Source organism: Miniopterus schreibersii (genome assembly GCF_964146895.1).
Source record: "Miniopterus schreibersii genome assembly, chromosome: 18".
Lineage (NCBI taxonomy): Eukaryota > Metazoa > Chordata > Mammalia > Chiroptera > Miniopteridae > Miniopterus > Miniopterus schreibersii.
The window spans coordinates 35,460,133-35,481,882 of record NC_138121.1 but is presented as its reverse complement, the minus strand read 5'-3'; the positions used below and the strand labels follow the sequence as shown (position 1 = coordinate 35,481,882).

The following is a 21,750-nucleotide window of genomic DNA, read 5'->3' as shown; positions in this document are numbered from 1 at the left end:
AAAGGCCTGAGGTCCCCCTGGGCCCTGAAACTCTGCAGAGGAACAGCTGTCAGGAACAGACAGTCCTTGAGCACGTTCGGTGTTGTGTATAAGACTCTGCTGACGACAAGCTGGGCGTTAGTGATGCAGGAGAGACGAGCTCTGGCTGCCCAGGTGTGACGGCCTCAGGCACAGCGACCAGGAGAGGGGTGCGGTGGCCTCCAGATGCCCATCGCAGCCCCTTCTCGCCTCGGAGGGAATCAGGAATTTTCTTGCCCTGCATTCAAACAAACTTCTTTTCTGCGAGTCTTCTATTCATTGGGTCTAATAACATCCGCTCAACAGAGATAAAGGTAAATGCTTTGTTTTGCCCTATGCAGTCGCGGGAAATAAAGGGTTCTGTGCTCTAACTCTATATAATATCTGAGTTTTCTACAGGAAAACGGCGGACAGCCAGGGTCGCGTTTAGAAGCGTGTGTAAATGTCGCCGTTCAAGTTAGTGGGGCTGTGGAGTCTTTGGCCGGCAGAATACTTTAGGCAAAATGAAATCTCTCTGTTGACCCGTCGGTAGCAAACCCAACCGTGTTTCAAGGGTCTCTGTTGGCTTACACGGCTCCGTGCTTCATGTTAACGGGTCTCTGCTGACCCAGATCCCTCCAGCTTGCGAGGGTTCCCTTTTCTACCAGCACCCGACAGCCCGTGGAAACCCCAGAGATGCTGTGGTAGGAGAAGACCTAATCCCCGGTGTCTGGCACTGTGCTGACAGGGGGTAGGCGAATGCTGACGGACTAATAAACTGAGGAAAGGAGAGAAACCGAGTGGTAAGCGCACGTGAGAGGCAGATGGCCCGGCTCTGTTTCCTGACTCCTAGCGCATGTGGGATGTGTGACCTCCCTGAACCTCGGTGAACCTCATCTGTAAAACTGCGAGGATCCCCACGCTGCCCGGCAGAGCGGGGGAGAGGATTCGGTGACGCGTATAAAAGGGGGCTGCCTCCCATTTTATTGGTTGTTACTCCGGGGCAACCTGCCAAAAAGGGGCACCGTGGAACCAGCCAGTCCCTCTTGGAAACAGAATTCTGATTTTCTTTTTAAGTCGTTTGCTGGAAATGCTTGACCTACCCCATTTCCTCCTTTCCCTTCTCCATTTTCTCTAAGACACAATGGAGAAAGAATTCTGTATAAATCTTGGGACAAAAAGAAAAATGACTCCTCCCCTGACAGCACGGGTCAGCTGGCCAGATTCCTGGAGGGACAGCGCAGCGGCCGGAAGCCACCGCCCCCGCTGGGCGAGGGCCGAGCACAGCTTTGCCCTTCGCCCAAGTGCAACCCGGTTCTCTTTCCACCTGGCGTCCTCTCTCTGGCACCGTGAGCAAGGGCCGATTTATTCACCTCTGTGTCTCTCACACCTCGATCAGCCCTTAGAACCCAGTGGCTGCTCAATAAACACTTGCTGAAGAAATGAGTGGAAAAAACGACGGAAGGAAACCATGCGCTTTGTCCAGGGGCTCACATCACCCCTTTCGATTCTGCCCTTTCCCGTAATCAGCGGGCACGTGTTACGAGAATGGAGATGCTCTCGCTAAAGTAACAGCAGCGTCTCACCTTCCAGCTCCCGAGCTGGTTATCGTGACCCCTTCCTCGTGAAGGGGAGGGAGAGCCCCAGGCAGCAGGCGGAAAGGGAAACGGGCGCCTCGGGCCGCCGGCCCGGCCTGCTGGGCAAGGACTGGGCGGCGGGCAGGCGGCTCCGAGCTGGGCACGGGCCTCGCTGGGCAAGGAAAGGAGCTATTGGCGTGTAAGGGTGATGCGGTCGCAACTCGGACTCCTCGTCACGTGCAGAAGGAATCCGCGTTTATCTGTCGGACCCCAGTTCTCTGGTGCACACTCAGCCGCCCTCTTAATAAAAACCGCTCTCCCTGTTGGTGTCGGAGGTGACGCTCCGCCTGGCTCGGTGTTCAGAGGCAGGACGGAGGGACACGCAAGCACAGCCCTCCAGCTCCCTTCCAGTCGCACTGGGATCCTCTTCGGGCTGCTCCGTTTGGGGTGTCACAGGAGAAAATGTCCTTAGGAACAGGATTTTTAGAGAAGCAGCCCAGGGCCCCCCGGGCCGGCCCGTCTCCTCCGCCGCCTCTCCAGCTTCCCAACGGTCTCGACTCCAGTGCGTCCCCCAGCCCAGACCACCGTGGCACGGGCTGCCATTAATATGTCATTTCCCTTTCCTGTTATCACAATATAAAGGACCTTCGCGGCGACCTCTCTATCAAAACATCCTTTGTTTGGAATGAAAAGCTATTCACTGTTAGAGCCTTATCTATAGGGTTGAGCCATAGGATCAAATCCAAAGAGCAGAATTCGTTTACTTTGTATTAAATGAGCTCAGTTAAGAAGTCTCGATCTTGGCAGAAAGGTGCATTAATCACAAGGAAAGAACAGATCTCGCTTTTCACAGCTTCTGGTTTACTTTCAATACAGTTGCACAGGGAGGCTTTTGTTCCTGAAAAGTAGCACTGTATTTAAATACAGTAAATATAACAAAATTGCCTTCTTAAAATTACACAAGAGTTCCTCCAGCTCAGGATGCCCATAATGACCTCAGTGTTGCACGACCAACTTTACAGCTTCAAAAAGGCTCTAAATTAGTTTGGACAGATGGGTTTTATCCCGAGGAAATCAATGAGTTTTTGTGAGTCTGACTTAATTTTTATGCAGCTAGCACTTTGAGATGAAATTAAAATATGTATGAAAAACATATTAAAGTTTCCCCTGGGTCTACAGTTGTTTGTACATTTACAAGGTGTTAAAGAGATGATTTAAAAACTAACTCTGTGCGGGATCAACGCAAGCAGCCCATGATTTATGGTCTTTCATGACATTTTTGACACTTTAGGCCTAATGTCTTGTGCGTGTTGAACTGCTAATTATCTTTTAATTCATAAGGGCTTCGTGGTATTTTATAAGTGTAATATAATATATAGGGCTGGATCACATAGGAAAGCTCAGAAAACAACACGCTTTACACGTGTGACTGGGAGGGCAACACGTGTAGGTAAATTTGGGCCGAACCTGCTGAGAAGGCTTCTTCATGATGCTATGAAACGGGACCATTGCTTTCACCTGCCCAGCTCAAGAAACAACACAGACTTCACTCTTTTAAGGTACATGCAGGGTTAAGTTTTTAATAAATTAGAAATTATATTTCTAATAGAAACCAAGTAGTTAACTAGTGCTGGGAATATAGGTGGCACCCAATAAATATTGATCGAGTGAATACATAATTGAACAGTAACTGAGCCAGAAGCGTATCTGATTCTAGATTTTCTCTTTCCTATCAAATCAGATTATTCAACAAGATTTCCTTTGTGATACAATAATATTCCCCAAGCATCCCTGTAAGCACCAGAGTTCTGCACCCTGGGGAACCTGAGGGCATGGTCCAGCCAACAGGGAGCTCGCAGCCCCGCAGCATGGAAGGCCAGGCCTCTGTGACACTGCCTTAGAAAGGGGGATCGACGAAAGTGAGGTGACAGCAACTGAGACTTGAAGCCAGAGAGACGGTGTGGGTGGTATTATTTTTATTCCCATTTTACAGAGAAGAAAATTGAGGCACAGTAACATAACGTAGCTCCTCTCAAACTACACAGCTAGATGGCAACAGCACTGGGTTTCAGCTTTTGAGAGCTGGCTAGAGAGAAAATAATTTGGGGGGGGGGTTATAACTAGGAAGACCATGAGCACGAAATGCTTCAGGGTCCCCCCTGCCTCGTGTAGGAAGATGAGTCCCTAAAATTATTGCCTGCTCCTGGCCCCGCCTCTGCCATGACCGGGGCCCACGCGTGTGCTGGGGAGTGCGCCAGGCCGGCCTGCTAAGGGATCCTCTGACCGCCTCCCGGGGGGGGGGCGGGGGCCCCTGAGAGCCCGGGCACCATGAGGAGGCGAAGGGGCCCTTCCGAGCACCCCTCGGGCTCCTCACCCCCCTTCTCGCCTTGCACCAGCTTTCAGAAGTCAGGGTTAATGTCAAGCCCATGTTGCAGATGGGACACTGCGTCACAGGCCGAGTGGCAGCTGCTGGTTACGGAGCTGGTAAGAAGGAGGCCGAGCCCGGCCAGGCCTAGCTCAGCAGTTGAGCGTCGACCTGGGATCCAGGCGATCGGGGTTCGATTCCCGGTCAGGGCACATGCCCGGGTTGCGGGCTCGATCAATGACTCTCTCATCATTGATGTTTCTCTCTCTCTCTCTCCCTCTCCTTTCCTCTCTCTGAAATCAATAAAGATGTATTTTTTAAAAAAGAAGAAAAAAAAAAGAAGGAGGCCGAGGCGGGCAGGCTGACAGCGAGCCCAGACCCTCACCACCTCGCTGCAGGGCCTCGGACGGATGCGCCGCAGAGCGCAGCGGTGAAGCCGGCGTGGGGCCCAAGAACAGCCACGAAGGGGAGCGCTGGGCAGTGGTCTCGGGGGCCTAGAGGGAAGGATGACATCGCGTAGGCACCACACGGGGTGGATGGTGCCCAGTGTCATGAGACAGGAGCCCATCGAGTCCTGCTCATGCCCACAGAGGAGCCGTGCGTGTGTGTGACTCCGGGTCACAGTCGAGGTGAGCTGAGCCCATCCACACCCGGGGAGGGGGGGAACCAACACTCCTCCAGCCTTTCTCTGCACCAGGCCCCCACGAGCAGCCTCGTGATTCGACCAGCGTGTCCTCGGCTCCGAACGGCTATGGGAAGTGGGCATTGGGCAGATTTCAGTGCCCCCTTTCAACACACCAGCAAACAGGCATCGACACGTTAATCACCCCAAGGAGTCAAAGGCAGGTCCCCTAACAGCAGACTCTCTGAAGGGTCCCCTCGACCTTGCTGGGAGTGACCGTGATGAGCACAGCGTGGAAAATCCCCACTGCTCCCCCCGTTACAGCCGAACCCCGGTGACAAGGTCCCGCAGCCAGCCTCACACCCAGGGAATCTTATTTTCACCCGCGCACCGAGAGGGATGGAAATGAACAGCATACCTGCATTTATATTTGGTTACTTTCTAGTTAAAGCAAGTCATTAAACTGTTGACTCACATTTATGGGGCCAGGATTTGAATTTTTATGTATTCCAGTTGCACAGAGAGCATTTTCCGAACTCTGTGAGCTTTGTGGCAAGGAGACCTGCGACTGCCCACGACTGCGGAGTGAAAAGAGGTCAGGCCCATTCGTTTGTGTCACACCAGGACAAACTTCTGTCTGGTCTTACGCGGCCAGCACAAATCCAGGAGGCCACAGGCAGGCAAAGCAGGCTGGCACGCTCCACGGGCGCGCATTGGTTGTAAAAAGCTGTCATCAAGGCGAAATGAACTGCCCCCAAACCACGGAAGCAGTAACACCCTTGGTAGCTATTGCTCATCGAGGCTCTTTGTATATCAGGCACTGTGCTAGGCACGTTCCACATGCAGTCTCCACCGTTTTCTTCAACGAGCCTCTTTCCTTTACCAGGGACACTTTGCACCCCACCCGTATTTCCCGAGGCCCCACTCTGCAGGTCCCACTCCCCTCAGGAAGCTGCCCGGACCTCAGGCTACAGCAGAGCCTTCCACCCTCTTCTTCCCTAACTGCTCAGGGGTCCCCTACTGCAGTGCTTCCCTCTCCTGAGACTCCATTCACTAAACCGTGACTGCAGGCCCACCTGTCTTTAGTGCCCACTGGGCCAGCTCTCATGTAAATTCATACCCAAGCCTGGGCTCCTCCAGAACCCCCAAACCCAGGTTGGTATGTGCTCAGCCTCTCATTTCCTTCAGTGCGTTTCAGCCAGAGGGTGCTCTGTGGTTTAATTTCCTCTTTTTTTTAAAAAAAAAAAAACAGGTACTATAACAAAATAGCAAGAGCCAGGGCTGGACCCTAGAATAGCACACAATCGCCAGCCCCATCCTTGGAAGGCTAGCCACAGACATGGAGAGATTATTAACACAATAAACCATAATTCTGCAAATTTGTGCTCAGGGACCTCTTTATGGCCTGGTTGGGGACTATTTAATCTATGGCTTGACTCCTTGGTTACTGGATTACTTGGTTACTAAGTAACCAGGTAATTGACACATGAACCACAAGGATTTACAAAAGATGCTGTATCCAATATTAATTTTTATGAACTTAGTAAAAACTCTAGTTACATATTTACAGTTTTTAATGACATTTATGGCATTTTAATATCCACATTCCATATCATAACCAATTTCCTAACAGGTTTAGGTTTTCTCGTAATACTGGCTCTGAGAAAGCTTTCCTGAATTTTTGCCTTTATTGATAATTTTTTTTAAAACTCCCTGGCACCACATAAATGATACTAAAATTAAAATACCTGAAAATGTTTCCATAAAGCACAGGCACATTCTGGCCTTGTTCTGTGGAACTTTCACCCACGATGGTGAAAAAGGCTCTAAGTGTGCTTTCAAGGCCCGTCCGAGGCTCCTGCTTCACCACTTGCCGTGTGATTTGGCCACATCACGTAACCTCCGAGCCTCGACTTCCCTTCAAGACGCGACGACTCCTGGATTTGCAGGGAGGTGCTGTGCATTAAATGAAATAATATATGAAGAAGTTTTATAACCTGTAAAATGTTATAAAAGGTTTTATTAATAATAATAATGTTATAGAAATGTTCTATTCTTGTTAATGCATTCTTACCTTTATGCCTTTGATTCCATATGTACTATGATTCCAATAACAGCCTTATAACTCTTTTAATGTAAATGCCAATCTCCTAAAATATAATCCTGCCCAAGTACTTTCTTCCAAATCCTCATTGGGAGCCCAATAAGAATGGAGGTGCCCGTCTCAGCGGTGTTGACTTCACTGTGCTCAAACCAGGCCTTGGCAGATGAATTTTTATCACATCGACTAGCATCCTCAGGCAGGCCAGGCCGGCGGGCCCGTCTCCCCTCTCCCAGGGTCGGCACACGGGGGGCGGGCAACTCCTCCAAGACTTCACCTTTCCTGATGCTGGGACAAAACATCTCTGGGACACGGTTCAGAGCTGCAAGTTCTCTGTAGCCAGAGGCATCCCCTCACCACACCATTAGCTTTAAAGAGACACAAGGACCTACTAGCAGGAATCTACAAAACGGATTTTCCACTGGGGTGAGTACCCAGCCTTGCGTAGTCCCCTCCCTGGAAGGAGATGGAATCTGAGCAATGTGGCCCTTTGGGGGCGCCAGCAGGTAGCACCACTTCAGAGGCCTCTTTGCAGCACTGACTGGGCTGTCCTCCAGCTCTCTCTCCGGCAGCCTGCAGGGCAAGGAACATGCCAGAGAGTCTGCAAGGAAAGAGAGCCCTCGCCTCTCGTGCTTTTCCCGTCCGATTATAAAGAACAAATGAGAGCCAACATTTGCACGGTTCATACCTTTTTTAAAAAGGTAATGTTCATTTATTTTATGTCATTCTTTTCTAATAATCGCAAAGGAGGGATATTATGATCTAGATGAGAAAACCAAGGTTCAGAGAGGGTAAGTGGCTGGTCTGAGCTCATCTAGCCAGGCACGAGCAGAGCAGGGCTTGGCGGAGCCACGTTAGCCATGCTTCTTGCCACGCAGGCCTCGGTTAGGCTCAGCGCCCATCCTGGGCACTTCAGTTCAGTTTCACACCTCTCCCCATAGCCCACCCGAGAGTCCTGATTACCGTGAAGCCCGACATGGACATGATCACCACGTCGGGTGCTGTTTCCCTCTCCAAATCTCATTAGAAATGTCTTGCTAAACCCTGGCTGCCACTTAAGGTGTGATGAGCCCCAACCATCTTCCCTTCCTCTCTTCTCAGACGACAAAGGAGCTTTAGATGACAAGATAAAGCATTTTTCCCCTAAATGAGGTAATTCCCACCACTGTGAAGGCTCATCGACTCAGCCACGCCGCTGCGAGTTAAATCCTATCAACACTTCGCGTTCACCTGCTATTTTAGAGGTTTGCATAATGCCGGTGTAAGACGTCCTTTCTCGGAAAGCTTGGTGGAGAAAAGGGGTGTGAGGTTAGAAGAGAAAAATAAAGACATCCTTTGAGATGCGTCTCAGTTGTAATAGTGACAACACTGTCGCACATGAAGTCAGAGCGGTCTGACTTAACCACATCAATTCTGAAGAGCTGATTTAAAAAATTACCAGGTGAGCGGTGTGCGGAAACAATGCCCCTAAACAGAGCTTTTATGCCGGGCATCTCGTCTGCTGCGGGAGACGTTCTTCCTGCGCCCCTCCTCCAGCTGCTCTGCGCTATTAGTGCCGTCGCAAGAATGGAGGGGTCGTGAGCATGAAAAGCAGAGCGGGAACGGCGCTTTGGGAGGGGTAGGCGCCCGCTGCCCAGCGAGGCTGCCTCCCGGAGCTGCCTGGGCTCCCAGCCTCCAGGGGACGGGAGCCTGATGGGGGCGGGAGCGGAGAGGGGGGCCCCTGGAAGGTCCTCTGAGGTCCAGGCCACAGGCAAGCCCCGGTGAGGGTGTCTCATCCGGCGGCTGACCTTGCTCTCAAGGGACACGGTGGGCCCGCCCGGGTATGCCCACCCAGTGCCCCTCGGGCGGCCTGAATAACAGATGAGCTAAATAATAGGTAACACATGTAGGCGTCTTTACAGTTTACAAAGTGCTTTACATAGTCGTTACAAGGCAGGGCCTCTGCGCAGGCAGCCATCCCCCTCTTGAATTTTGAGGCTCCAACTACATTTAAAAATGTATAAATTCTAAAACAGGTTTTATAATTATAAAATATTTTTACCGTTTACATTTAACAAATTAGGGCCTTTAACATACACACACCCCATCAAGGCAGTTCTTTCCGGCTGTGCTATTGAGAAGCTAATTACAGAATATTAAAAATAATCATTTAGAAGGCTCAGTAGGCAATACGGCTCAGCAATGGAGCACACGGTTACAGTTAGAAGCTCACTGGCTTCTTCTTTCCAGTCTGTGGCCACACCGGGGGTGTAAATTTGAGAGTCCACACGGAGGGGAGGCCCACACCGCCCAGTGGTCCCTTGTTCTCACGGTGATGGGCTCGTTCCAGGGTGGCCATCCTCCAGTGGCCCCGGGAGGAACTTCCTGCTCTCTAAACTTCATGGGCCCTACTTCAGGGACATCTTCACGGCCTAACATCTTAAATGCATAGCCTCATGCTGAGATTGGGAGAAGTATGCTCTTCCAAGCAGAGGTATGACATGAACGGCTGAATAAGCAGCCACGAGCCGTGGGAAGAACCAGTGTCTAACATGAGTGCCATTCTCAGAGGGATTCTTGGCTTTTATATAACATCTTATATGATTTGGGCACAGGGTTGTAAGCTGAGAAGCCACAGAGGTGCCTTCAATCTTCATCTTCTAAGAAAACCGCCCTTTGGATTTAATCACACTATTGTTGACTGAGGATCAAACAATCCGAGCAGAGATCCGAGACACCTGTCGCTCTCAAAGGTAGACGCAGCTTAGTGAAATGCCTACTTCAGTGGCTGAGATCAGTTATCTTTAAAGAGTTAAGAATCCTGGTGTTCTCTGCAGAGTTCAGGCCATTGGTTATTTTATTAGTAATTATACTTTGGCTCTGAGTCAGAGAACTATTTTCTCAAGCTACCTTGAAGAAAAAAATAAAAAGAAATTTTTATCTCTTTTAACAGAAAGTCAAGAGGTAAAGTCCTCTACATTCGTAGCACATCTGGGCCTCCAGCTCTGCTCCTGGGCTATTTTCTTGGCTCTGCCTTCCTTTATGTACCGGCTTCTCGTTGGGAGCTATTCAGCACTGGTCTCTGGCATTCACTCACACCCTGCCAGCGGGGGCACTGACCGCCTTTGCTCTGGATGACATTTACAAGGACGTGGGTATAGTGAACAGCTTTGGAAGGCAGAGATAGTGGCTCCCTCCGGAGCAGAGGGCAGACATGCTCACTGTCCGTTACAAAAGATGTAGGTTTCCCTAAGCTCAGGATTCCTACTGGACGCATACATCACTGGTCCTCTTTGACTTGCCCCATGGGAATTGGCTCATGGGTTAGATGCAAATATGCTGATTCTCATGCTGTTTGCTGAGCCATGAGTAATAAAGGCCCTTTGTCTCTGACCCAAGAGTCTTGTGTCTTCTTTCAACATCCATTAAATGGTGGCAGTCTAATTTTTTAGCTTGCAAATAGGGTTAAATATCAGATCCTTTATACTACATGTGTAACCACTTTTTTTCCAGGTAGATTTTGGCACGGACGTGATATGACTGCCATTAGCACTGGGGCAGCAGGCTTTCTCCCTTAATTATAGAATATTAGCCCTAGCCTTCATTCAGATTGGGTGAGTATAGATCATGGGCTTATACCTGGAACCCAAGAGTCACTTGGAAAAATGCAAGTGCTCATTGCTTAAGCCTGGGTCCTGAACCAATCATTGCCAAGGTCGGCTTCTCTTGAGTCGCATGGGGTGCATGGGGCCCGAAGAAAACCTGGATCCCATCAGGAAGGAGAAAGAGGGAATGGATGTTGGCCACCAGGAGCCTCCCGTGGAACAGTGGTGACCAAGCTTCCCATTTGCCCTACCTCTGCACCCCAACTGACCCGCTCTTCAGGAAACCTGTTAGCACACGCTCTCTCCCATCAACATCACATGGAGCTCTGCCAGTCGTGCTTTCCAGCTGCTCATATTTCAAGCCAATAGCCACGCGTTTAGGCATTAAGGGATCTGGTTCAGATCATAAATGTTATACAAATCAACCAGTATGGATTAAACGCTGCCACAGTCTATAACTGCTAAACGAGGGTCATGATTCCAGGCTGGTTAATGGACCCTAATACACTAAATGGTTTTATGAAACTCTAGTTTAAAGGCATTCATCATAAGTGTGAAATTTTATGTGGTCTTGAGGAAAAGCAGTGAGTCACACATCATTTCGCCTTCTGCTCATAGAAGAACGTTGGACTGCAAGGTGAATGCTGGCCTAGGGGGTCATGCTCCGGAGGGCAGGCTGCATTGGTTTTTGATGGTGCCTAGTTATTTCACAGGGGAGATGTACGTGTCAGGGACAGGGGTTGTGCCGGTGAGTATTGTGGTGCTTTACCCATATTGAGGGTTGCTGGCCTTTGAGACCGTGCCTCTTCTCTGATCCTCCAACAATGACTAGAATGTACTTCTGGGAGGCCGTTCACAATCCGGTCCCCACACTGGCCTTTGTAGGAAAAATACGGTTCTACAGGTCTGAGCCCCACCGCCAAGCTTTGCCAGTTAACTCATAAAGGCATTCTTTCCACCGCTAGCCTGGACCACAGCCTGAAGGTGAACCTCAATGCCCAGAAACATCCCAGCTATGCCATTTCCTCCCTGTGGGACATTGAGAATGTTATTTCACTTCATCGAACTTGTTCTGTCATTGTCTCTGAGTAGATAATTTTACATATATCACAGGTTGCTTTATTAAATAAGATAGTGTATATGGAGAAAAAACCCCCCAAAGTAATGCCTGGCATATAATAAGACCCCACAAATGTTAGCTACTATGTAATTAAATTCAGAAAGTATATTCATAGGCAACATGGTTTTCTAATTAAAGTCAAAAGTCATTACCCTTTCTCTTCTCAATTTAGATGCTTATAAAACACATACTCTTATATTCCTTCAGAGAGATTACCTCTTCAAGTTACTGCGTAGCCCTGAAAAATACTCCATCTGTTTTGGTATCTGGAAAGTCATTTCATAATAATAGCAAATGAATGATATGCATGTACTGTGTGTAATAGGCAGAATTATGGAATCCCAAAGATATCTACTCCCTGATCCCTGCAAATCTGTGGCTACGTTACCTTAGTGGCAAAAAGGGCTTTGCAGATGTGACCAAGGCAAGGGCCTTGAATGGGGCGTAGAGCCCACACTATCCAGGTGGGCCCAATTTAATCATGTAGGTCTTTAAAATCAGATTTCCTCTCCCAGACACGACGATGAAAGAATGGCCATGGGGCTGCCGTGTTGCTGCTCAGGAGGAGAACGATGCTCCGAGCCAAGGCATGTGGGCAGCGCCCGGCGGCTGGGACAGACAAGGAAACCCTTTCTCCCCTCGGCTGACGGAAAGGAGCACAGCTGTGCCAACACCTTAACTTTAGCCCAGGATCAGACTCCTAACCTACAGAATGGTAAGATAATACCCCTGTGTTGTTCTAAACCACTAACCTTGTGGTCAGTTGTGACAACGGCAGACGAAAACGGACGCACAATGAAATGGGCACTGTTCTAAATGCTCAACACAACTTATCTCACGCAAACCTCGCAGAAACCCTCCACGGTAAGCACTGGATAAATTAATGTGCAGAGAGATTTGAGTAACTCGTTCAAGCTCTCACAGCTGCCGCCAGAGCTGGGGCTCACCTGCGCGGCCCGGCCCAGCTCTGGAGAAGAGCCCCTGCCGCTGGAGAAAGTCGGCTTCTTTTCCTGAGTACCTAGCCCCTCCCAAAATGCAGTAGTAAAATAATTCAATAAATAGTTTAAAATGGTAAAGAAACTAAGCTGGGGAGTTCCTGCTGGACTGTTGCTTTCATTTCCCAGGAAAACAACCTACCGGTTTTGCCTGCAGCTATTGACAGTGTCCGTATTTTCTCGGTCCTTTCATAAGAGGCCGGCAGCTCTAGCGCAATCCCTCGCGTTGCTGTTGGCCACCTACCTTAGCGGGACCCTGTCATGGAGAAACTCTCACCTCAGAGAGAGAGCACGGCTATAAACGGTGCCCAAGACTCTCAGCAGAGGTTTCCGGGCATGTCCATCTTAGCACCCCCGGGAACATTTAGCAAAATCTTCTCAAGTTCCTGGGCACCCCTATAAGGGCTGTAAATTTTTACTGTTTTAGTTTAATTTTTCTTTTTATTCTTTGTTCCTGACAACTCTATCACCCCGGAGGGTTCCCAGCCTCCTCCCCAACCAGCCAAAGAAATCCTGCTGCACATCTCATTTTCACCGAGACGCAATTACCTGCCCTCGTCCATTCAGTTGAAAGTTAACTACTGCTTGTCCTTTGCTTTTGTTTGTTTGTTTTTAATACTGAGTTAAAATTCTTTTTTTTTTTTAAAATCTTAATCTTTTAAGCCTTTCACATACTCCCTTTCCCCCAACTGGACAAGCTCTCTAAGTGCAAGGATGGTGGTGTGCGGGGCAAAGCTGAGCAGGATGCTGGGCAAACTGTAAAGAGCAGCCTCGCACTTGCCCGCTCATTGTTCCGCGTGGGAACTGACCATGCAAATTAATCGCCGGGCACTCTCAGGACACTGGAAGAAACCCCAAAGACAACCTCACCCCGAGCTGCTACTTGAGAGTTGAAGATTGAGGCCTGGGAGCAGAGGTGGGATCTGCATGGGCCCCCCCTTTCCCACCACGGGGCCCCGCTGCTCCCCCTGGCTGGAGCACCCCCGCGGCCTTCATCATCGCTCCCAAATTCCTGACCCCCCTCCATCGGCGGCTTCCTCCAGGAGCCCGGCCTGCTCAGGAGCTCTGCCCAGTCCCTCAGGCCAGGCCCGGGGGGTGGAATATCCTGAGCGAGCCGAGGGCTCCCAAATGTTTGTTTTGTGAAATGGAGACCACGCTCTACTTCACGGAGACTTCCTCACCCATCAATCACACGCTCTGGCAACGGTGTCATGGAAGGAATGTCATTCGGTCATAGGCAGAGGTGATTAAGCCTCTGAGCTTCTAGGCTTCCTGGGGGGGGCTGTCATGGCAAATGCTCATCTCGTGACTAACTTGGTTTTTGTTTTTCAACCACTTCAGCCTTGAGGCTTCCCGTGAGCGAAGGCACAGCCCACGTGGGCGTCGGGCTGAAGCGAAGACCGGGAAAAGAGGGGCGGAGGGGACATGAAATGGGAATGGGGGAGGGGCGAGAGGTGGGGCAGAAAGTGGAAACTGTGGGGCATTAAACAGCCCAAGGGGGGGAAGGAGCAGAAAAGGGCCAGCAGGAGAGTAAGAAAGAAAAACATAGGAGTGGTGAGGGCCCGGAGAGAGCTGCGGACCAGGAGGGGGTCGGGGAAGGGAGGAGAGAGTCCTGCTCACGCCCCAGGACACGCAAACCCTCCCCACCCAAAGCCACCGTACAAAGCTGTTGCGGTGTGTGTTTCTTTAAATATATCTTTATTGATTTCAGAGAGAGGGAAGGAGAGGGAGAGAGAGAGAAACGTCAATGATGAGAGTCATGGATCGGCTGCCTCCTGCACGGCCCCTGCTGGGGGTCGAGCCCGCAGCCCTGCATGTGCCCCGACAGGGAATCTACCTCCATCTCCTGGATCCTAGGCCGAAGCTCAACCGCTGAGCCATGCCCGGCCAGGCCCACTGTACAAAGTTTAGAGTCCTGGCGGAGTGGGGACCGTGTCAGGGACACGAGCTGCCTTCGAACTGGGGATCATTTCCCAGCAGGCCAGCGGACCTGTTAGGCTGCGTCTCCAGGAAAAGGAACTGCTGCGACCATTGACATCGCGACACTTCAAAAAGCATTCCAACAGTAAGAAAATCAAAGAGCAGTTTAAGCAATCACAGGAGTCTCCTTAAAAGATGATAAAGGGGATGGCATTGTGTGACGTCCACCCAGCAGATCACCTAACCCCCCCTTCGCCCTGCACCTGGCCAAGTTCCACGGGGCTCAGCAGGTCTCCCGTCTCCTGTCTGCTCCGGTGTCTCCTTCTGTCTGCCTCTCCCTGTCCTCTCCCCACCTCTCCTGGGCTCCATCTTCTGTCATGTGGATAAATTAGCCCCTGCCCTTCTTATCCAGGTCCAGATGTGCACACGAAAGCACTAGACCCGATGGGCTAATGTCGACACCTCCCCACTGGGAAGCGGGGAAATCGAGAGTAAGTTGAGTGATGTGACAGGACAGCTCAGAGGGTCCAATGTGGGGATTTTTATCCTACGGGACCTGCATTAGGAGAACCCAGTTGCCCTTCCACAAACATTTGCAAAGTTGCCAAGCCCTCTGAGCATTTAGATTTTAGATGCTCACATATATTTTTTTGATCTGCAATTTGGAGGCTTTTTCTAAGTAAACCTTCCCCCCCTGGGAGGTTTCTGCCCCTGGAGCCCTAACTGCAGAAGCTGTAGGCCCCAGGGAAAGGAGACAAGGTGGCTGGCGGGGTGCTGGGGAAGGAGAGAGGAACTTCAGCAGATGGGATAGTGTGGACCACCCGCCCCGCCCCACCCGACATGCTGAGGTCTGGCTTGGGAAATGACCCTCCCAGCAGCCCCGTGTTGACGCCCTGTCCCCAGATAGGATGCAGAGAGAGCCGGGGTTGCTTCTTGGAACAAGATCTGTGCTGGCTGCTCACACCAACGGTCAATGCGGGCCTCTTAGAAGTCTGGTGAGCAAAAAACCTGCACCCAGGGGTCATTCTCCCCTCCCCCCTTGTCCCCTCCCACCCAGGCATCCTTGCTGTACTCAGTGGGAGAGCGGGAGGGTGGGCACAGGCATGTGCCATCTCTCCCACAGAAGGACGGGTCTTAGCTTTCACTTCCACAAGCACGGGTTTCCCTCGAGCCTGAGGAAGCAGTATGGTCGGGCACCGTGTCCCTCTGATGCGGGTGTGTTTCAGAGATGGGGACAGCACATATCAGGGTCAGGGGGTTGAGCTTCAGGCTGACTTAGTGCCTGTGCCTTGGGCAGACAACTTAGCTTCTTTGAGCCTCAATTTCCACATCTGAAAAATGGGTTAAAGTCTAATTGGTAGAGCGGTTGTAAATAAGAAAGAGCGCATAAAAACTTTAGCCCGCAGACATAGCGCGATACATGGAGCTATTAGTACATGCTAATGACTTGTTCACTAAGCAAGCATTGCTGTGCACCTACTGCGGGCCAGGCAGCCTGACCACCATCACGGGAGAAAGGAGCCAGAGCCTCCTTCGCCTAATGCACCGTCAGCGCCGCGGAATTATGTCTGTATTTTACTCGTTTTCCGATCCCTCCCCAGCGGCCCCTCCAGGCACAGCCATCTCTTTTTTCCTCGGTCTTTTCTTCCTCCCCCCCCCCCCCGTTCCGCGTTTCTCCCTGCGCACCCCTCCCTAGCTCTCCTTCCCCCTCATAATGGACATTTTCCTGTTTCCATCGGATCCCTTCCCCAATCTGCAGGCATCCAGCAGAGACCGAACCTAAAAGCCGACAGGCAGTCAAAGGAGCAGAGTGCACGGTGGGACCTGCTAATCTGGTCAAACCCACACATTGTACAGGTGGGGAAACTGAGGCCAAGAGAGGGGAAGTAGCTTCCTCAAGTTCACCCCACTACTTACTTGTCTGCAGATCCCCCCCCAATCCAATTCTAATGACTAGACGTACACAGAAGGTTTGTCTTTGGACCCAGATGAAACCCAGCCTCTCACCCTCCCGCAGTCCCCCGCCCCTCCCGCGTCACCACCACCTTCGAGCTTCCTGACTGTACAGGCGTTTACTCAGGAACTCAGAGCAAAATAATATGGAGAGAGGGCTGCAGGCGGGCAGGGGCGTTTACAAAGCCTTTCTATTCCCCAGGGACCGCCGGAGAGCTGACATCATCTTTCCACGTTACACGTTGAACCTGACTTTTAGCAAAGATGGACCCGCTGCCGTTTGCCCGTCCAGGCCAGCGCCGGGACCCAGGGCGGTGACTCTCCAGCCCACTGCATTGATGTGCTGGGGCCGCAGGGTAAGGCAGGGAGGTGAGGGGGCACTTTCAAATTATAGGGGAGCAGGGGAGAAGTGGTGGGGCCTAGAAAGTATCCCCGGAATAGGAAACATTTGCAACCTATGGATGACGTTAATCTAAGCAACGTAACTGCAGCTCCTGTGTCCTTGGCTGACACCATGAGGCAGACGTCCCACGTACGCTATACAAAGAGCTCCCAAAATATTAACAAGAGAGCTGGACGGTGTGTGAGTGAGTGTGTGCATGCGTGACGTATCGCGACGGACAAACGCTTCGCGCTGGAGGGGACGTGGTTTGTGCGTCGTGGGGGCCTCTCATCTTGGGCCTATCCTTTTGAAACCAACCTAACCCAAAGAGTGTAAGGAAACAGGAACACGCATGCGCTGGCCCACGTATTTTTTAATTTCATCTTACCTGATCCATGGTCCATGATTTGAGAGAAGGATGGAGGGAGAGACGCACAGAGAGAGGAACATCAGTCGGTTGCCTCCTGTGCTTGCCCCGACCGGGGACTGAATCTGCAGCCTTTTGGTGAACGGATCCATGCTTCGATCAACCGAGCCGGCAGGCCAGGGCGGTTCATGTATTTTTTGAAAGGTGCATACATAAACCATTTGAGCCAGCAATTCCATTTCTAGGAACTTAGCCCTCAGACCTATCTGCAGATACGAGCAAAGACCTCTGAATAAAGATGGTCAGTTCCAGCATCGGGTGCAATAAACAAGAAGCTGAATATGTCCATTTGATGAAAAACTCTTATTGCCTCAAAATGAATGAAGAAGCTCTTTGGTCCGATCTGGGAAGATCTCCAAGAGCTATTATGAAAGGACAAAGGGGGTGCAGAACTACGTGTACAGTTCGCCTCGATTTATGGGACACACACATTTGCTTGCATATGTACAGGGGGAAAATCAGGAGGCTCCGAAGCGCCTACCTCGGGTGCTGAGAGGGAGTGTCCGGTGGGGCGGACAAAGGGCCTGGAGCGAAGGCCACAGGCGGGCCCTTGGTTGGGTGCCCTGTGCAGTCTGAATACAGCCCAGACGTGCCCGTAAAGCTCTCACTAAGAGCCCAGCTTTCCAGCGCCAGCACCAGGGCCCGTGTGCCTCAGACGTGCGGGCGTGGACCGGAGCCTTCCACGTCTTCCCACTCCCCCGGCTGAAGAAAGGAAGGCCCTTTCACTGCGTACATTTTTGGAAACCCTCAGAACTCTTGTTAAAATAACGGCAGAAACCTAGGAGGCAAGGCCAAGGCCGGCCCTCGAGTGTGCAGGGTGCGGGGTCAAGGTGCCCGACGTCTCCCGGTTATTTCAGCTGTCCCGCCTGCTCTGCACGCTCCGCTAAGCATGGCGACAATTTGGCTGGAATAATCGCTGCAGATTTAAGAACTCAAAGGGGGAGGTGGGGGTGGGGGAGTGGGGAGGGAGAAAAGGTAAGCTTGGCAAGCTGTTTTCTTCCTACGCTGCAAAAACTCCAATGCCAGGGGGTGGGGGTGGGCCGGAGACCAAACAACACCTTTGTCTCAAATCTCGGGCGCAGCAAGTTAAGGTTTTCAAGTTTGCACCAACTGCTGATGCCTCTGAGCCTTCACATTCTGGCGCCGAGTGCACGTAATATACAAATGAAAAGAATTGGGGCTTTAATTTAGAATTGGGACAAAAGGCCCAGACACATGTGTCTCCGTGAGATGTTTGGGTGGCGGTGGGGTGGGCAGGGAGTGACACCACATGTCATTGGCCAGCGCGCACAGGCCGCTGCTGGACTTTGATTGGGGGACTTGTTCTGATTTTAACAAGTTTGCCAAGAAGACCTTCAGCTGGGCTGCATATGAGGCCCTGCTATTTTTAATATAAATGTAATGTTTTTAAATCCATCAACGGTGTCCTAAACCAGATTTGGTCGTAAGCAGCTGTGCTGAAATTGTAAAATCTCACCCTTGTGTCTGGTTTCACATCTGGTAACTCACAGCTAACAGTTACAACTCTCCAACAGTAATTAAATGTTTTCTTTAAAAGGAAAACACACCCGCAATCATACATGGCAGAATGCATTATTAAAGAAGTATTTTCATTCACAACAACCACCACCGGGAAGAATCCAGCGAGAAGTTTATAGGTAGCTGGGTCCTTTTAGGTACTTTTTCTAAAGGTGTTGATCAAAATAAGTACATGTTACAAACAGCAAAGGCAGTTTGCAACTGGGTGGGTATTGAGTAACATTAAGGGGCCATAATTGCTGGTGAGGAGAATGCCTCCTCTTTGATGTCAACCGTAGCTTTTCTTTTTTGTTTCAGAAAGGAAGGAACTTCAAAAGCCGTAATTTCAGGACAATAAAGTACTCGCATTAATATAGGTACCGGCTTTAACTGTTCTGGAGCTCAGGAAAACCTTCCAGGGTGAAAGCGTGCCAGGAGGGAGCGAGAACTAAAGTATTTGTGCATTTCTCTCCACACAGCATTTTAATACACAAATAAGTGGCGTCGAGAACACAGATCCCGAAAACAGCCTTAGGAAGCACTGGCGCAGGTCACTAGGTGAAAACAGTCCATTCCTTACATTTTGAAATATATGGCTTTATTTTATCATATTACTTTAAATCCACTGATAGGTTCCATTCAAAAATGGCTTAAAGAGTCCGGTGTAACTGGTAGGTTCTAGAACAGATGCTCTATAAATCTAGAGGTAAAATATAGACGGGAGTTTCCCAGTGCTTTTCATTTTTAGGGTAACACCTTCATTTTATAAACTCTTTTACTGAAGTATAACAAACGTAAAGGGGAAAATGCACAAATCGTAATTGTACATAGCTCGATTCATTTTTGAAATTAACTTTTTTCCTGTGCATTTTAAGTGTAGAATTTGGTGGTTTTTAGATTTTCTGAGTTGCACAACCATCTCTCACTCTAGTTTTAGAATCTAATGACTTTCAAGTAGCAAGAACTAAGAGAAAGATCAGGGAAGAAATGCAAGCAGAGTGGGCTCAGGGACCTAACCCCTGACACCCCGTGGGTGAGCGCTCGGCACCCCGTGGAGGAGCTGAAGGCCATGCCTTTCCTTAGCACCGGCTGGTGCCTCATTAGAAGCCCTGGGGACCCGTCTGACCCTCCCTGTCCAGACCCCTAACTTTCCAGGTCACTGTGCTTCTCCTGAGGCGTGAGGCTAGGTCAGCGGCAAGCTCCGCCACGAGCCCAGAGGCCTCGGAAGACAGCGAAGCCCAATCCCTTTGGAGAGCACGGACCTCAGACATCTGACACCAGACACAAATCACAGGGAGATGATAGTGACTTCAAAATGGAATTAGCAGGGCTGGACGGTCTGAACAAAAGAGGCCACCTGAATCACCCAGGACTCGGAAATCTCGTCCTGGACAGAAGCAGGGTACCCGTGGGCTTAGCAGAGAAGCAGCTGTTCCTGGGGAGGTGGTGGCTTCCTCAAGTCCCCTCCTTCCCTGGGTCCCATTGCTGCTTCTCTCCACCGGGATGGGAAATAGGGGGATGTGCACCCCCCAGGAGCCGCTCAGGGGAAGGGGGAGTGCAGAGGGGAAGGGAGAGGCTGGCACAGAGGAACACGGCGCTCTGAGCTGCTGGAGCTCCCGGCAGGAAGGCAGGCTCACTCGGCCTGGGCCTGGGGAGGGTTGCTGGGGTCAGGCCACCGCCCCACGTGGCTGCCTCCCCGCCGTAGACTTACAGGGGTATCTGCTGACTCAGTGAGCTGCCGCCCTGCCCTGAAAGCCAAGCACACACTCAGGTGTGGACGCCGTGGTCTCCACCGAGGCGACCTCTAGGGTGTGGAGCAGATGGTTTGAGACAAGGTACGGGCCCCGTGCAAACCTCTTGGCTAATCAGGCAGCCCAGCACATCACCGAGCTCGGGGTGAATCACAGTGAAAGCCCTGGATGGGGGCGTGGGACGTAGTGGACACGACATTGTCAAGAGGCCTGGCTGGTGCTGTGGGATCTGCTCTGACCCCGAGCCAGTTACTTCCTCTCTCTCCAGGCCTCCTTCACTCATCCGAAATTGAAGATTTACCTGACATTCTGTGGCCACACAAGTCTCATTACAAAATGGTGTGAAAAGCCGAGGAATCCAGCCAACGGTGAGCAACCAAAACAATCGCCTCTCCCTTCTGGACCATTGAATTCTCACAGACCCATCTGTCCTTTGAAAAGGAAAACACACCCGGAGACAGGCCAGGCAGCCAGCAGCATCTGGTTTACAATCCTGCCTGAGATGTTCTGCCCACACCTCGGTCCCAAGAAAGACCAAGGAAAGGGAAGCAGCCCTCCCCGGAGGAGGGGGACCGGTCCTTTTCAGAGATCCTTAACCGTGGCCCGTCCAGAGCCAGCTGTCCTTTGAACCCTGCCAGGCAAAGACAATGGCCATGGAGTGGTCATTGAAGTCTCCCCCCTCTTTCTGACGGCAAACATTAACTGCCCTGCAACAGGACCACCTGCAATGTGTTAGTCATTAAAAAGGTCACCGTTACTAAACATTTTAAACTGTGAATAGCTTCAGATTAAATTAGGTGTAAAAAAAGTCATTTCCTCCCTGTGATAAACCCAAACACCTGCAGTAGGGCTCATGTTTACCAGGGACATAAGGGGCCTCTCCCACTCACAGGCCACTTGGGGAATAAATACACAGAGCCGGGCTCCGTCAGCTATCTCTCTGCCCCGTAATAGGATTCCCTGAGCTTGGTGATTGTGTGCTCGGCTCCCCGAGACATGTGACCACTGCCCAGCCGGAATGAAGCCCTTCGTTTGTGCTTGCAGCGCTGCAGTCCCCCAACAGGCCGCGTGCATTCCCCTGTAGGTAGGTAACCCTCTATGTCTCCTGTTTTATCTCGTTTTAATGCGTTAGAGCGTCCGCAGTGTCAGCCCATCGCCATCACCCTCAATGGCTCGCTGTTTCCCGTCCAGCCAAAGAGAGATGCGGCAGAGTTCCCGCGGACGGCGGGCACCCGGAGGGCACGGGCCTGGTGCCAGGCGTGGTGCTAAGGGTCAGCGTGGAACTTGCCGACTATCCCCCCGCCAACCTCAGGGAGCCTGTGTTACTGTCCCCATTTCACAGATGAACACTCTCGGGCTCTGAGGGGCGAAGTCGCTTGCCTGGGGGAGGCTCATTGCTCCTAGGTGGAAAGTTCAGGAATCGTCTTTCCCTGCCCAC

At 51.1% G+C, this 21,750-nt stretch overlaps 1 long non-coding RNA gene across 1 annotated transcript in view; it reads right to left on the bottom strand.

Moving 5' to 3' along the window:
- Positions 1–6,323: 6,323 nt before the first annotated feature.
- Positions 6,324–21,750, bottom strand: part of LOC308548292 — a 40,221-nt gene continuing 24,794 nt past the window's right edge. Inside the window, exon 3 of the long non-coding RNA XR_013997592.1 lies at positions 6,324–6,517. This is a non-coding gene — a long non-coding RNA (uncharacterized lncRNA). The remainder of the gene's footprint in view (positions 6,518–21,750) is intronic.